Source organism: Aquila chrysaetos, chromosome 15 (assembly GCF_900496995.4).
Source record: "Aquila chrysaetos chrysaetos chromosome 15, bAquChr1.4, whole genome shotgun sequence".
Taxonomy (NCBI): domain Eukaryota; kingdom Metazoa; phylum Chordata; class Aves; order Accipitriformes; family Accipitridae; genus Aquila; species Aquila chrysaetos.
In genome coordinates, this window is record NC_044018.1 from 18,213,501 (window position 1) to 18,231,472 (window position 17,972).

At 40.2% G+C, this 17,972-nt stretch overlaps 1 protein-coding gene across 7 annotated transcripts in view; it reads right to left on the bottom strand.

Moving 5' to 3' along the window:
- The window catches only part of RNF144A (ring finger protein 144A), a 68,279-nt gene that overhangs the window by 33,997 nt on the left and 16,310 nt on the right, over positions 1-17,972 (bottom strand). For 5 of the 7 annotated variants that reach the window (XM_030037558.1, XM_030037559.1, XM_030037560.2 and 2 more), the window contains one exon: positions 17,212-17,301. The exons of the other annotated variants lie outside the window; for them this stretch is intronic. The gene's annotated coding sequence lies outside the window, so the exon portion shown is untranslated. The remainder of the gene's footprint in view (positions 1-17,211; positions 17,302-17,972) is intronic. 7 annotated transcript variants of the gene reach the window in all.

Sequence of the window (17,972 nt, forward strand, 5' to 3'; positions counted from 1 at the left end):
CACAGATAAATGACCAGCTATGTGAGAAAAAATGACTAGAAAATATGGTTGAATAAAAGTCATATACAGCACGCTTTAACTGGTGGGTCTTTTTCACCAAGCAAGACTCAAAACAGAGCTTTCAACAGAAACTAAATTTCAGCTTTAGATCAGGGATGGGTTTAATTTCTAAATTAAGGGCTTCAGTCCCCTCTCCTACCAGACAGCTAATCAGGTACGCTTAAGTCATCTGCCTTAAGGAGTTATCTTAATCTGAATGTACTGACATGATGGAAAACAGTTCTTTTACAAGTCGAAGGAAGGGATTTAAATGGGATTTACAGTTGGTTCTCATTCCTGTTGTCCCTTTGTCAAAATAACTCTAGTTAAAATAATCCAGGCTACTAGATGAAATAAAACACATCTGCTATAGTACAGTTTTAGTTTTATTTATAGATATAAATATATCTATATACAAGTATGTGTGTATATATATAATCCAGGCTACACTTCTTCCCACATGAAGTCAACCACATCTGTCACAGTACAATTTTATATATTTAATATATAAAGTATTTTTATAGATAATATTTATACATTTAATGTTTATAAATATATAAATCTATAAAAATTTCTCCAGATTTTTTACTTATGTGGAAAAAAATGCACATTTCTGAAGCAGAGTCATTTGCAAAAAGGCTACAAAAAGCTACTACACTGCACTCTGGAATGGGCACTGCCTGCCACATCTATTAAGTGAATATTTTGACTCTGACCTAAACAATTCTGAGCCCTCCTATGTAGCCACAGCTGTAGATCACTGCACAAGATTCAATAGCCATCTCCAAGACCCCCAAGTCAGCAGGGACTAGCTTATATGGGCAAGGTTGGTGGCTGAGGGTGTTCAGCGACAGTCCTGCAACTTGGATTATGTTACCCCTCTGTCAGAGTTTGAACTCAATGCCATTTTTTCCCTGTTCCCAGGCTCTTCCAATGATCCTCAGAAGGATTATATGGCTAGGGAAATATGAAAGAAGGCTGCATGACATAACTGACCAGTTAGCAACTATTTTTTGTTGGTTTTGCCAGTTTTTATTATGCAACTGTACCATAGACTGATAAGGCCATAGAAATCCCTCTATAAAACAAGTTAATGAATAAATTCACCCACTAGGTAGATTTTATGGTTATAAAAGTTGACAGGCAGACTTAGTATCTCTCACTTATCAATCCCAGTTAGTTACTGGCATCTATCACTGCGTATGTTTAGGTGTTTAGGGATGACTAAATTACAGGGATTTGGTGCCTGACTTCCTTAGGGTCTTAAATCCTGCCAAATGCCTACCTAACTCTTAAGGCTCCCTCATAAATCTGATCCATAATCAACTGCACAAGTCCAGTGGATATCAGTGGTCCTTTGAATTCCAGACAACCCCAACCAGTAAAAGCCATGTTCTGTCTTCCAGCAGTAAAACAGGCTGCTGTTTTCACGCATAACTCCTTTCAACACATAAGAAACTTCAGCTTGTACAGAATACTGCAGAAAGTCATGTCAACACATAGTCTACTGTGAACTCATCAGATCTGGCCTCGAAGTACTTACAGCTAACCATCAACTCCAAGCTCACCATCTCTGTTCTTATCTTCAAGCTATTCCAGGGCCCCAGCCCAGAAGAGATAAAAGACCATGTAAAAGCTTAAAGGACTGTCAGCAACTTCAATCTCCTGGCCAATATAGCCTATGGGAAACAGGATCTTCCTTGAGTTGAAACAATTATTCCAGGGACTTCAGTCCACCCCATGATTAGCCACTATGTTTCTTTGCTTTACCTTCCTGACTCATAAAAACAACTTATTTTAAATATATATAAATATCTAATATATGCATATGTATATATAATATAAAAATATATACATGTATAAAGATTACATCCAAACATTCCAATGCCCAAGAAAAAGAAAAAAAGAGAGAAAGCACAGCTGGTTTCTCACTAATAAAAGATACCTGAACAATAGCATCAAGAGGTGCAAGAAAAAAAAAAAAAAAAAACAAAACACACCAATAATCTACTGGACCACTTCTGGGACAAGTCACAAGTCACTATTAGGGGAAGTTAAAAAAATTTCTTTGCTAAATACCTGGTTAATGATTTTTCTTGTTTCTTTTCCTGATAAATCAGAGTATCATGTAAGACAGGAAAAAAAAAAAAAGAAAATTTACACAGCTTGGTTTGATTACAGCACAGACCATGAAAGATTTTAAATATTAGAAAAGTAATGGACAGCTTCTAGATCTATGGATGTATATTTAACATACTGGCTATCAAATGCATGGGTGGGTAGAGAAGAAAAGATATTATGGAGACAAACACAGAAAAACAGATTTTTAAAGCTCCAACTTCTAAAGAATACTACAAATAGACATGTCACAAGCTCATCTTCTGTCCATGCAGAAGCACCTCAGAGGGCAAGATCCTTTCACGTATCCCCAAAAATACAGCCACCAAATAATGCGAGAGCCAAAGACATTTTTGACCTTGCATTTTCCTGTGTTTGTCACCAGCTCTGGTGCCACTGTGGCTTCTCGAAGCACTGCCAAACAGCAGCACCCTGAAATAAACTGGGTGTGGCTGTTATTCAGACCCTGGTGAAAACATTTCAAAGAAAAAAATAAATCATTGTACTCCATCTGAAAGAAACTGTAGTCAGACAGAAGGGAAAGAACTGGAAGATTCAAAGGCATGGAGAAAAAAAAACAAACCACTAGTTTATTAAAAAGAGTAAAGGGGTGAGAAGGAAGACAGTAGAGAACACAAGGAAAAGAGGGGAGAAATGAGGAGAAAATAGGGGAAAAAGATCTTCCTGGCTGTTCCCAGAAGAAGTATATTTTGCTGTACAGAGTACAATGACAACTAAAGGGGAATTCCACTGCATTATGCCCTAAACATTCAATATCCCCAGAAGATGACATGAACAAAAGGACAGAGATGTGCTAAGATTAAGGAACACTGCTCAGAATTCACGTGTCTAATCCATGTTTGCTATCCAAGAGATTATAGGAGTCCTGGAGCAGCAGAGCACCTCAGGCGAGAGCTGGCAAGCCCTTGCACCGTCTCATTTCCCAGCACTGGAGTCCCAGACCCTCAGCACACCTCAGGGCACTCTCAGCAGCCACAGAGGCAAGGCCTCAACATAATTTGAAACAGCTAGGCCAAGATATTATGCATTTTAAAAGCATCCTCCTCCATGCTGAGCAGGGAAATTCCACCCTGTATCATACTGGAGAAAAGCCTAGGCACTACAGCACAAGTGTCTGGATCTGAAACTGGCACGAATGCAACACATTTTGGTCTGGAGAGAATGAGCCTGCCCATCACATTTGCTTGCTTTAAGAGTCATGAACCCATTAGATCCTCATTAAAAACTCCCATGAACTTTACCGCAACGAATCACTCTTTGAATACTAGGGCCAAGACCAAGGTACCAACTATGAATTACTGTGGCAACCACTAAGCCCATGCAAAAGTGTGGAAGATCACAGGTTAAATCATTAACAGTTAAAATGTTTAAGCTCTGTAAGTACTTTAGAGACAGGAAAATCAGCTGCACACAGAATCTAGGAAATAAGAAAGATTTTTCTCTGTATGAAGTGACACTCTCCACTCCATTGCTCCTCTTCTCCCCGAGTTTCAACAAACCAGAACCAAGACTACATGATTGAAATAGTAGCAAGACTCTGAGATCAAGCACAGATTAAAACAACCTATTGGCATCATGACCAAAGGAACAGGAGTTCAGGAAAAAAAAAAAAAACAAACAAAAAAAACCCCAAACCTTCCCTCTCCACTGACAGTTGACTACAACAAAAGCAGCGTAATCTTTCTTGAAAGGAGTTGTGATATTCATATCACAACATTTCAGCAGATGCCAGCAGCAACCAGGAGACTCTCTTCAGAGTGAAAGAACAACATCCTGTTGACTTGGCTTTTTTGGTTATCAGGAGACAAAAATCAGAAACAAACTCATTTTCCTGGGTGAATGCTTTCAGATGGAAGAAAGCTGATGGTTACTAAATTCAGATTTACAGAGTATTCTGCACCTTTTAGCCACCACCATTAACAGAATTCATGCTCAAAACCATGGGTACACCAAGGGCTATGCAGCTAGCGTTCATCAGCTGAGGCAGGCAGCTCAGAACACAGTTAAGCCCTACTCCAAATTAACATGGCTAAGAAGATACTTTCATGCTTTCCAGCTACGAGCCCCCATTATAGTCATGGGCTGTAGGTGCCTACTGTAGGCTGATTATTTGGGCAGTTCTGCTGGCCATACCAACTAGAGCTCTACTACTGGCTACAGGTAACCCAGTAGCCACCTGCATTTAAACTACCTTATACCTTAGGCTGATTTCCACCCATGTGCCTTGCCCTCTTGCTGGTCCTAACTCTCCCACAGTGAAAGGAGCCCAGGGTGAATCTGACAGACTTCAACATCTCTAAGAGGTCTTAAAGTGCAGTAAAATGAAGCCAACCTAAAAGAGACTGGTCTTAACCAAAGCCAGTTGTAACCTGAGCATGCAACTCACAGCTGCAACAACCCCTGAGCGCTATCTGGCAGTGAGAAGTCACCGTATCTGAATTACGTTCTAGCTTGTGAAGGCCACAGTAATAACAAGGGCACAGACAACTTCACTGCTCTCTAGGGTAACATCTCATTTTATTATTTTCCAGAAACTTGTAAACCACCCAATCAGAAACAACTGCTTTGTTATGCCTTTCCTCCCATCCCTTATATTTTTCCATGTTTTTATTTTCTCTTCCCCAACCCTTTCCCCCTCCACCCCTTCCCATGCTTCCTCCTATTCTTTCCCTCCTCTCTGCTTACAAGGAACTGATGAATTAGTGCACTCTGAGCTCTCTCCACAATAACAATAAATCAGTAAGGAGCAGTTCGAAACTTTAACATACCACAACGTTTTTCCTTCTCCACAGTTGACTATCTCAAAGCAAGAGCTATGTTTACACAACATCTAAATAACACCAAGCTTGAGCTCTGTGGGTATTTTCTTTGTTGGGGGGAAGAGAAAAGCCTTAGAAGCTTAAAGCTAGAAGCCACATTTAAAGCTATGCAAAATTACTGAGAAAATTCAGATGAGCAAGGGGAGCGGAGCCCTAGTTCTGAGACACTTGGAGAGACCACCTGAGCAATTCTCTCATTTCCACCAGTCAAAAGGAAATTAAAATTGTCTTTTTCATTGCAGCTATGGCAAAATGCATGCTTGGTGCACTGCCCAGTGCTGTACTTCCACTGTGCTTTACAAGTCTCAGGTGAAGAAACAAAGTACACAGGACTGAAAAAAACACAAACCCTCTTCCTGTCACTTATATACTAACAGTGGAGCTCAGGTTTTAACAACAGCTCACATCTTAGCTGTAAGACAACACATACACAAATACCATCCCTTCATATGCTACACTTGAAATGCAATGCAGATACGCTGGGAGCTGAAAACAGCATTGAGAGTAGGGTGAAGTCTGGTTAACTTACCCACAGCTCCCTTTGGTCCTGTGACTCAACCACCACCAAATTCCAGGCAGATACTTGTAAGAGACAGTGTTTTTCACAGCTCCCAGCGTGGACAGCGAGTTCCCAGTCTCATGCCCCAGATCTGCCCCTCAGAGATCAGCATGAAGCTCTCCCTTGTTCTGAAGGGTTATCTTCCACTAACAATGTTAAGAGGGAAAACCACCAACAAAGCATATATAGTCAATAGGACAAGGAAGAAAATATTGCCAGAGCACAAGAAAAGAGAAAGACTCTTCATAGAAAGAGTAAAACTTCATAGAAATGTTTTGTGCAGTAATTACAGCCATCTGGAAAATTGCTTCTACTTTTTCCAAAACCATGCCTAAAAACAGCAACTCCTAGCTAGAAGCTGGACAGCTTCTCTGCAGAAGTAACAGCTTCTATTATACCCTATCGCACTGTGCATCAGATATGACCCAGAACTGCCTTTCTAGTCTTCAGAGGACAAAAAAGTACAGTGGATTTGAATTAGATGTCACGGTATACAAACTCATTCACCATGTTGGTGTGACACACCAGACTAAGCATAAGGAGAAACTTAGGATGGGATTTAGACTACCTTAGATAGACACCCTATTGTTGGTGCCTAAAGAAGCAGATTTTCTAAGGTAACAGCCTACATTACCTATTAAGTGAAAGGAAGGAAAGTGATTTTGAAGGCCTTCAGAGGGAGATTGTGCCTCTAATACCAGGCACCTCAGCCAAAGGAAAAAAAACCCGCCCAAACAGAAAAAAAAAAAAAAACACCACATCTTTCTGGGAGAATTCAGTCTCCTGACAATAAATCCAATGGCTTGGGCTGTGCGATGGGCTGAATTATAGATCAGTAAGGTAGGTTTTTTTTTTTCTTTTCTCTCTCAAACACTGAGAAAACTCTGATACAGCTTGCTTGATACATCCTGCAAACAGGATCTAGCCTGATCAACAGTACTAGCTACTCACTGTTTCTCTTAATAGCAGTACCACATTTAAAAATGGACAACGTAAGAAAAGATTTGCAAATTCCTGCATCTCACAAAGTCAACCCTTCATATCACATGATGCTTCACATGATAAAAGTTACACCTATCAGCTAGGACATTTTACAATAAACTTCTGGCCTGACAAACTTGATGACTCTGGATTCAAATCTCTCTGCACAATGTTCAAATCCAAATGATTATTTCCCTGCATCCTCCTACAAGTTTTTTCTTCTTTGTCCTTTTACCTCCTTTCCCATACATAACACTGTTGCTCTAATTTCCTCCTGCCTGAAGCAGCCTGCCCTCTTCCCATCACATCTTCTGCATCACAATCCAGTTCTTCAGTTTCACCTCCACTGCACAGTATCCAAGGGAGGATAGCCCAGGTCAGCCAAACAGGAGAGGTCAGGGTGTCCTACTAGGAAACTGGCTTGGAACGAGTTTTCCTCTTCTCCCTGGGAGAGGAGCAGTTTGCCTTTTTTAAGCACAATGTTACAAAGTTTCATTATATTATGGTCTATGTTAACATCTCAGCCAAGCTAGCTTGGTGCAGTGCTGTTTGTTCCCAAGTTTCCTTTTGCACTTTACAGAATTACACATTTCATCAACATCTCTCTGTGTCCTGATGTGACATTCAACCAGCACACACCTAGGCACAGACCTGTCACTCACATGGGCCAGGGAACTTACAGACAGATTATTCTTAGGTAATAACACTTTGATTAGGGGCAGATGTTTAATTTGGTCTGCTTTCTTCCTCCCTTCTTATTGATGGGCTAGTCACGTCATTTAGCACAGGCCTTGGAAGACCTTCCACAAACACAAGAGAAAGTTCTTATGTCAATGTGAACCACTAAGATTGCATACACCAAAAGAAGGATGATCTAGTGATTAGAGCATCACCCGAGTTATAAAAAAAACCTACAGATAACCTCTTCTGCATCAAACAGTGCATAACTGAGCAGCTCACACAGTTTAGTCATGCCTCAGGCAGACACATCGGCTGGTACCTACCACATCACATAGGCTGCTGGGTGGATGAGCAGTGCGTTAGCTGCCTGCGTGCATGTTTTCCTTCCCTCCCCCCTCTGCAGAGTGAGAATCAGCATTTGCAGTATTTTCAGAGGTGTAATGTATTAGCCTCAACACCAGCCCCAGCTCTGCTCCTTCACAGTAACATTACTGTTGCATAGTCATGCTTCCTGCTTTGCTGGTGGTGGGGGTGGGTTTTCCCCCTCTCCCCACATTTAATGATGTTTGCAGTGTAACATGCATATATAACGCGCATACCTTACCACAGAAAGCAGCAGCACCGTAGGACCCCATCGGCACAAGGCAGAGACCGTGCATAACGCCTCTGCACCAGCAAAAGTGGAAGGACCAAAGCCAAAGGCTGAAGCGCTAAGGTATGCGGAGACAGCAGCAAGCGTAAGGGGAAGAAAGGAAAGAGCGCAGGTTGACCACAGTGGAAACACTCCCTTCAGGGTTCCCCACGCTACAGTTGTCTAAATAACAAGTACCAATAAGTTACAGATCTTTGATTTCGGGAACACATGCAGAGGAATGCTATTGGGATTTTCTCCATACTGCTTTGTACGCTTTAGCACAGCTCTTAAAAATCAATAGGTGTTGGGCCTTGGTTTATTACTTCTCGTTGCCATTTAGTTTTCTCCTCTTACTCATTGATTACTTGTAGTAAATTAAGATGCTTTTGGAGCTTGAACTACAGTTTTTCTTTCCTCATTTATAACAAAACCTTAAGAACAAACTACTGGCAGTTCTACAGTTGTAAATGGCTTTCCCTGCCAATTAATTCATTTAGTGAGGACAGTATGGAGCCGATGAGGACTTTTTGGTTTTTAACCTTTAATGTTATGGAAGAGACTTGGCTTTTAAGTTACCCAAACAGAACAGATGTTGAAAATTATTAAAGGAAAATATCAACTCAGTATAGAATAAGCTATTCAAAAAATAATTTAAATACCGCTTTTCTAATATATCAGCATTGTTGATTTGAACTGCAGTAAAAATATAAATAAAATAATAAAAAAGCATGTAGCCTTTCATATCACTGCATTGTTAGAAAGAGAAAACTGCATGTACTTAAGTCAGTCCCTCACACCTTCTACATACCCACATAATTCATCCTGCTAAAGAGGGAACACCTCAGGAAACAACGAAGCAATGCAAAAACACGCAGTGTGATCAGAGTATTTGCCTTTGCTATAGATTTGATATGTAGTGAAAGTGACAGCCTACTCACAAGATAGGAATCACCTGCTAACATTTTGTATTGCCTCTTAGCACTCCTAGACCATATTAACCCCTTCCCCAAACTAGCACACACATCACAACAGGTACTCAGTTCTGGTGGGTTGGGTATATCCCACGCTGCACATTCAGAGAAGGAGTTTTGGTTTGTGGCTCTGCATGTACCACCTGCGTCCTGCTCAATCCGTAACTCCTACCTGCTGATGAGCGTGGGCAGGAAGGATACTGAAACGCAGCCCTCGCTGCACACTCCTTGTGGGTCACAGTGCTGACCTGCTTACTAGCGGAGAGCATGCTGAGCACAGGGAGAGAAAACACGTACTTATTCTTCACAGTTTCCCAGCAGAGAGATCTGGCATGCAGCATAAAGTGAGGGAAATTTGCACAGACTTATTCTGGCAAGGGAGAAAACATTTCTAGGGCAGCTTAAGTTTGTGGCCATCATTCTAGGGGTTTATAAAGAAGAACTTTAAAAACAAAACAGTCAAAGAACTTTCTTCAGTGAGTCTTGATGGTTTTTAAAGGAAGCTAACATTATCAGAATTAAGGCATTTTACTCCCTAAAGAAGGAAACAAAATAAAGCAGCAACACATATATTTAAAGAACCAATACACACCATATAATCCCTAAGCCACTTCATAAAACTAGCCCCTTCCACAAGTCCAAGTGATCAGCTCATTATCTAAAAGGTGACTAAAGTTTGCCCCACAAAAACAATACCCAGCAAACAGCCAATAGCTCTTTGAAGACATGCTTCTCCCTGCATAAAACATCTATGTCAAGCCTCTCACCTTGGATATCAGTTGTATCTGAAAAAACCTTTTCAGGATCTTGACGGATATTCAGATGGTTGCTCTGCACTGCCACAGCCAGTTTATTAACAGGAATCAAACAAACTACCTTAAACATTAGAGATCAGGTCTTGCTCCATACTGTAAGATACCCAGAATAGGGTCAGTATCACCCTCAGACTGCAAACTCCTCTGCGGAAAAAGAGATTTTACTTTTTCTTTTGTTTCCATAGTGCATGCTGCAGTGGACCACAGGTTTCAGAAGTTAACAGCAGTATGAAGCTGTAAAACAATTCAATTAAGATTAATAGCCTTGGTTCTAAATTCTCTGCCTCAGAAAACAGATGAGTAGCTGAATTGAGTGGACAACCACTTTCTCTAGGCCCATTTGGGCGTCAGGAAGTATCTTGAAACTGTATTTGTCTGAGCAGTTCTGACTCCTGTAGCTTCCTCCCTTCCCTTTTGTAGGCAGCCTAAAAAAGCAGAAGCAATCACATCAACCATTTAACATTATTTCAATGTTACAAACTAAAGCAGAAAAGCCTTAGTAAAACAAAGTTTTACTGGAAAAAGTTATTATTAAAAAGGCTGAATTAAAAAATGGTAGTTAAAGATATTCTACGCTTTCTAGAGGCCACATGTTGAACATTTTAGATAGTAGGAATCTTTCCAAGTTCAACTCATGCTTTCCCAAACCAAACAAGACATAAACCACAGAAGCCTGCCCTCTTTTCAGCTTCTGGGAAGATCACAGATGAGGTCGTTCATTATGGTCCCAGCCAAGTAACATGGTACACACACACACACACACACCACCCACCCAGCTCTTGAGACATACCCCCCTATTTAAAGGGAATCCACTGTACTAAGAAATGAATTTTTTTTTGTAAGTTCTGTAATTGTTACTTTTTCCTATTTACTTTAATGGTCACCATAGTGTTTTATGTTAAGGAGACCGTGAAAGAGCAGCCACAGTGGTCTGACATACCAGTTTAAAATAGAGATGTTTGGAAAGGAATTGCTCCAGAGGTTCTAAACTAAACAACATGGATTGCAACCCACTGCTTAAAATTAGCTTGTGGTTTGTTTTTAGATATTCCTAGTAACAAACTCAATCCGATTGCTCTCTCTTGGTTGACTTTATTGCACCTAGCAATCTAGGAGGCCAATAATAGAAATTTCATTTAAAATATGGCTATTAATGTTCCTAAAGATAGTCTATCACATGAGTAAGCTGTGTCACAGGCCTGAAGTCATTCTCTAGGTTGGGGGTTTTTTTTTGGCAAAGGACAATAAGTACTTGGCTAGGAGTTAAGAGCTCTACATGGTTTTAGGATTAAATAGTTTGTCAATATTAAAACTAGACAGGAAGAAAACTTTCAGAGGGAAGGAACTGAACTCTGGAATGTCTTTGAACTTCTATTACAGATTTAACAAAAAGAACCCCCTGCCAAAGAACAAGTGTTTAACCATCAAAGGTACCCCACATTTCTTTCCAAAATCCTTGGTTAACCTACATTGTCTACTAATACAGTCTTTTGCCCTAGTTAATTGGCAAAGGAAGCCCTTTAGTTTCTTTCCAGCAGAACACCAATTAAATAGATTCAAGAGCAAAGCAGTGCTACTTTAAAAACAGACAAGAGGGAGGGAGGAGCACAGTAGCTGGCTGCTGCTTCCCTAAGAGCTGGATCAAGCCATTTGTTTAAAAATTGGAGACACAAAGGCAGTGCATCTCCTTTACATCGGTCAGCACAGGTAGGAGCAAAAGCATCGCAACTTGAACAAAAGGTGCCTGGTGGGCTTCAGAACTCATTTAGGTGGGAAAGGCCGGAGCAGAGCAGTGTAGGAAGAACCCCACAATACAATAGAAGATGGGAAATTCAGGCTTTCTTTCATCCATACCAAACTCTGTTCTAAATTGAGAATAGGGAGGTTTTTGCACCAGACACACTGCACCAGCTGTAAGCCAAGGCAATGCTACATAAGCTTTAAGCATCTGAAGTCTAACAGCTGAAGTCACATAGTTGAGTTAATGGGGAGTTTGGGAATATGACTGACAAAGCAACTAGGTCAGTAACTACCAGCACATCTGTAGTCTGTCCATACTTTAAAAGAACAAAAACCCCAAACCCTACTAATGAAGGTCTACAGAAGACAGTGAAAATGAGAAGGACATGCAGACCAGAAAACATCCAAATACAAGATTTAAAAGCATATAAAGCATAAGCTGACCACATGGGGTTTCTAACTATGTGGTCGTTAGCAAATGAATAAAACTAACCATTTGTAAAAATGCCTGATAAAGGTGACCAAAAAAAAAGTAGAAAAAAAATAATCACAAAGCAATAGAAAAGGAACCAATTACAGTCACAGAAAAATGGCACTAGAGCAAGAATTCAGGCTGCTGGGCAGAGACCTCTTGCCCCAGGTGCTGGTCAGCAATACAGGCTCTTGTGCTTGGGCACAAAACTTCAATACAAGGTGACAGACCAGGCTTAACTTCTAACCATAGATTTGAATCACCTGAGCTGGGTTGAGGAAGATGCACCAATACCTGCTAGCAATCTGAAATAACCAGGAGGCCTGGGTTCCTGCAATGCCAGCAGTGGTCAGAGACTCAGCAGATGGAAAAAGCAGGCAAAGTGGTATGTAGCACATAAGGCAATATAATTATCCTGTGTCACAGACAGTTTGTACTCCCTCCTGCCTTCTCTACTAATACTCAAAATGAAATGTTTTCTTCTGGGGATACTGGATTTGCATTTTGGTTAAAGAAAGCGTGGTTGAAAAGTGGGTGTTGTGCTTGGAACGGCAAGAGGTGAGGTTTGAGAGGTCTCCAAGTTCCTGGAGAAGTTCCTTCCACAGCCCCAGAGAAAACTACTTTGCTTGAGCAGCTCACATTGTGCCTGTGACAGACCAGCCACCAACCAGCTTCCTTCTCAGCCCAGGGCTCTAGTCCTTACAGAAATGGGAACCAGCACCTCAAAATTATGAGGGAGACATTAAAAGGACTGCTGATTAATATGGCAAGCTGTAAATCAGCCTTTTACCATGGTGGCAGAGGAAAGGGATGAATCTGACAGGTCCCCTCTCAGATGCCGAGCTCTTTGGCAGCTTCATTCCCACTGGCAGTTCTTATCCTGCAGGATGGTTTCAAGCCAACCTGCAAATTTTATAGGAAAGGGAAACTGGATTGAAACATGCAGAAAGCAAACCAGAATTAAAGAAAAAAAGAGGAAGAGCTGAATTTCTAGCTATTGGGGATGGGAGGAAGATTCAGTAATGCTGAGATGATGGCAAACAGATATATCAATCCCTGTTGGGATCAACATACTAACAGGAGAATTAAAAAACTGATAAGAGATAAAATTAGAGGCCCCACTGTAATGTCTGAATCTCAGAAGGGTCAAGAAAGTTTCTCAAGTACTGCCGTACTGAATTTCATTAAGTTGCATTCAAAAGAAGTAGAAAAAATTCTGCTTGTGAAAGCTCAGGAACTGACTTTGTTATGCAGCAACAAGACCCTTTTGCACAAGACAGGCAATTGCTACAAGGACTGGTATGCAGTGGTTGCCTAACTCTTCTCTATGAAGGTCAAAATACACAACAGCAGACAAGTGTCTTGACTTGTGCCTCTTTCCCTACTTTGCACATTGCCAGTACATTCCAGCACATTTAAGTACTGGAATACTACTGTTTTTCCCTGTGGCTTCGTGCGTCTGCAGTAGTCACTGTCCTCTACTCCCTTCTCACTCGCTGAACAGGAGAAAAATAAAAGCTATCCCCAACTCCACTAACTCTTGCAATCCCCTCTTAACAGAAAAGTGCCCAAGTTATACAGAACCTGGAACAAACTATTCAGAAAGCCAATTTCACATATACATAGAATCTGTTCAAAAAGTAAACATTTGCAGCCAGGTTTCAGTTCTACAGACTGCAAATGAAGGAGAGAAATAACTCCCATTTGGGTTTTGGCGTATGCTACAATCCCAAAACATCTTATTCAATCTGAACTTACTAGAAACTAATACTAGGCTGAAAAAAAACCCAAACAAACAAAAAACAACCCAGCAACAACAAAACAAACAAAAAAAGAAAAAAAACTCCAGTATGTGAAATAAAGCCTCAGAAATGCAACCTACAGCTATTTATTTCAATAGGATGCTAAGTTCTTCTGTAGTAATAGTGAGACATTCAGAACTAAGAATTAAAGACCGTGAAGACTGAGAAGCCCTTGCCTGGTTAGAACCACTCCATGTTGCTCTGAGCAAGCCACAGACCCGCACATATAAACAACCAGGCAAACAAAGGAATGCAGATGGCTCTAGAATGAGCTGATATAATTTACTTAAAAAAATTTGCTTACTAGAAAGTAATTTCCCACCTTCAAACCTTTCTTTGCTATTAAGGGAGATTTTTTGTGGACTAAAGCCAATAAATAGGTTTAATTTTACATCCTGTTTCATGAACTATAATTAAAAACACACCTTACTTTGTGGCTGTCACCACAGAATGAGTTCGTCACCTCTGCAGTACAGTTCTTCCTTCTTGCACAGGCTGAAAAAATACTACTCAACTTTTGTAGGCAGATTATTTTTCCATCTTTACTAAATTTCATTTTAGCTATCGAAGTTTTCTATGTTGGAGTGAGCCAAGCTGTGCCTTTGGCTACTGCTACAAGACATAACATAATAATAATAATAATAATGCAAATTACAAATGTGTCACTGGAGCTAGATCATCCACACTGCACACTTGTCACTAACTTCTGGTACACTGACTCAGTTATAGAGGTCTCAGCTGCCATTAGGGTTACAGACAGCTACTTAAACATTATCTTTATCTGAAGCAAAGCCAAAATATTTTGATTGCTTCCTTCCACAGCAAAATGAAACATTGTAACTATTTTAAGGTTGTAAACAATGAGATAGAAATTAACAACTCCATAAGAAAGCCCCGAAGTTTCAAGCCAACACTAGATCATTAGAGAAGAATTTTGCCTTTTACTGGCAAACTCTGACTTTCCCCATCTGCTCTCTTCTCTCCCTGCTAATGAGCAGGAGCAAGCTATGTCTATGAAAGTATCTCTAAAGATGACGAGACGCACAAGTGCTTCTCTAGATGCTCAGGAAAGATCAGTGAGTTCTACCACGATGGTCACTATCACACCAACAGGCATGGTGGGCTCTTGCCTGCCAGATGAGGAAAATCAGAGGGCAACACTCTGCTTTTTATTAATAGTCTGAGGTATGCATGGTATGTTCTTGTTCGTTACACAAATGCCTCATGATCATCTGTATGCCACAAATATTTTCCAATACAGACCTCTGCCAGGATATGCTCCATTTCAGTAATCCTTCAGAGCCATTTCAGGGACATAGGGTTGGCAGGGAGCAGAAAGATTCAAAAACTCAAGGCACATCTCAGCTATGCATGTGCACACTATGTCAGAGCTGCTATCACACCAATCACAGAAGTCCACAAAAGATTGTAGAAGTCCACAGTTGTTTCACATTTGCCAGAATAATGACACTAAACTGAGGTTTCTGCTTCTTCAAGAAGACAGACCAGCTCCACATGCTTCTCTGAAAGACCGGACAAGGGTCTCGAGAGCACTTTACACGCACTCTTCCCCTTGTGTTTCAGAAAACGGGAGGTGGTGCCTGGAGAGGTTTGACGATCTTTAGAAACACCTCAGCAGAAAACTAAACAAACAGGGAGGTGAGAACAAGCTGCACTGCTGGTAAGAAGAACATGGTGGGGAACGGGTGCAGATGCACACTGCTATGCCTGAAGGCATGGGAGAGGGATGGAGAGCTGATCTCAGGGAAGGAGGCTAACAGACCCAGGCTTATTTAGCTTCACACATGGAGATCAAGAAGAGATAGAGTCATCCCCTGAATACACACAATGCCGGGTAATGTACATCACACAACGGGAGAGGTATTATTTCAGCTAAAAGAGAGACATCATTGCCCACGTGGACAGACATGTACAAACTTGCCATTGTCCATTTATTATAGAAACTTTCTTCAAGTTTCTAAGTATCAGAGATGCATTATATGTTTCTATTACAGCTTTCCAAAAGTAGGGGGGAGCAGAAATACTGATTACCTGTAAACTAAAAGTTTACAAAAGGAATTATACTATCTACAGGCCACACTGTGAGACCCAAGAAATCCTTTCCACTTCTCTATATTTAAGTTTTAAATAATCTAGTTAAAATAAAAAGAAAGCAATGAAACTGTAGAATTTTTTTTTTGAACCTCAGCTTGCTTTTTAAGCAAGAGATATGGAAAACAATATCAGACATTTTAGTTTTAAATTAAATTTAAGCTCTCTTCGTTTTTTCCCAATTTTGTTTTTCTGCTAGTACAAAAAGATGTGACAAAAAAGATTTTTTTTTTACTTAGTACTAAAAATGTGAGCAGAAGAAAATCCCAGATGAAAAATATTTCAACAAGCTTTACAATTAAACAGTACTTCTTTACACTAAGACATGTTCTTCAAGCTGAGTGTACAGCTTATTACATTAAAACCTCAATACTTAAATTCAAGCCAATGAGGGCATGATTATGTTTTCTTCACCATGGGTTTTTCCTGTGATCAGAAAAAGTCAAACAAGAACATCATTACACTTTGATAATTAAGCCAAGAACATGAGTTTCAAAGGAAAAGAGAAAAAATTGAAAGTCTGCCAGTCTGTAAGTATATGACTTTTCAATACTATGTCCAGAAGATGCATGCACACAAAAGTGGCATTCCTTGGGAAAATGGAAAGCTACCAACAGTCAATCATGAGCTCAGGCAAATGAAAAATCTAAAAACGTCACTATTTCTGCATATAGACATGCATTAGAGTAAGCACAATGCAGCACTTCCGGCTCTAGTGATATCTACAAGATGATCTTTTCCAAACAGAGAAATTGATAGACTTCAATTATTTAAACAGAGATTTTACTGCCTTCTAGAAAACAAGATGAATGTGCTACTTTTTTTCAATTTGCTATGGAGTATATTTAGATCTGTAGCCATCTCAAAAAGGAAATCACTTTATCATCTCACTTCCTCATTTGCAGTACAGATTTAGTGCTGTTTAAAATTGAAAATGTAGTATTGTGGGACATTAAACTATTAAATCAAGGACCACATATGAAAGCAAAACAGGCTCTGTTATAAAGATAGATATTCTATCTATGTTAGAGAGAGAGATAAAAGCGTAGTGAACCCATTTTAGGTAGTACCGTAAAACTGCACCAAAACAAGTCTTTCTCTCTGCACCTTGGACTTTGCTAGGAAGTTAACTAGAACACAGATTTTGTTGTTTTCCTACATTTAATTGCTAAGTGAACCAACCCTTTTCATTCTAAAGCTCCATAATTAAAAGCAAACTTTGACAAATTCCCTCCTCTGTAGTAGCTTGGGCTAAGTGGTTTTGATTTTTATGGGGGAACACAACAGCAATTCCAAGAACTATAAAACCCATCTCTCAGGCGCTTTACCCCCCACCCCACACAGCTCCTCTTGGCATAAAAGTCCTATGAAAGAACGGCTGCATTGGAAACAGCATCTGTCTGTGCCCAGGCCAAGTGTTGTCAAGACAGTCAAGGCAAACGCCTACCACAACAATCTCTCCTTTGTCAGTCACAGGGATCCCATGAGAAAGCACCAACCAGTCTAGGAATTTGGCTCAAGGTAGTGTTAGACAAGCCTGAAAGACAAAAAAATAAGGGTCAGACTTTATTTAGACTGACTGTATAAAACCGGAACTAACAGCTCCATTCTGCCAACAAGCTTTTAAAATTGTGTGGTGGCACAAGTGGTCTTAGTGAAGACAGACAAAATTCACCTCTTAACGCTTTCTACTCTCTGCACTTACTGGCTCAGTTTGTACTTAGCTTGGGAAGATTAATTCCATCACACAAGAGATTTTTTTATTTTTTTTAAGTGCAATGGATTTCTGAGCCTGAAGAAAAAAAAATAATACATTTTACTATCATCTTTCATTGCTGCAGCTGCCTTGATCCAGAACTTCAGGAAAGCCTACTCTTAAGGATCAAAAATTGTACCCAGCACTAGGTTCAAGGGACTTCTTATATAAATACCAACAGTGAACTACAACAATTTTCCACGCACTTAGCAAACAGTTCTAGAAACTGTACCAGGAAAACATACATACAAAACCACATGCAAAACCCACTACTTTGAGCAAAATCAGTCTGTAGGCAGAGCATTTTAATAAGTGTGATGAGATGCCAGGGAGGAAAAGGAATTCAGAACACAGCAATTGGCAGGAGTCCTACTTGCACTTCAAGCTCTTTCCCATTTTCAGATTTATCCAACAGTGTTATTTCTGGGAGAGAAATCATCGGCTCAGTTCCT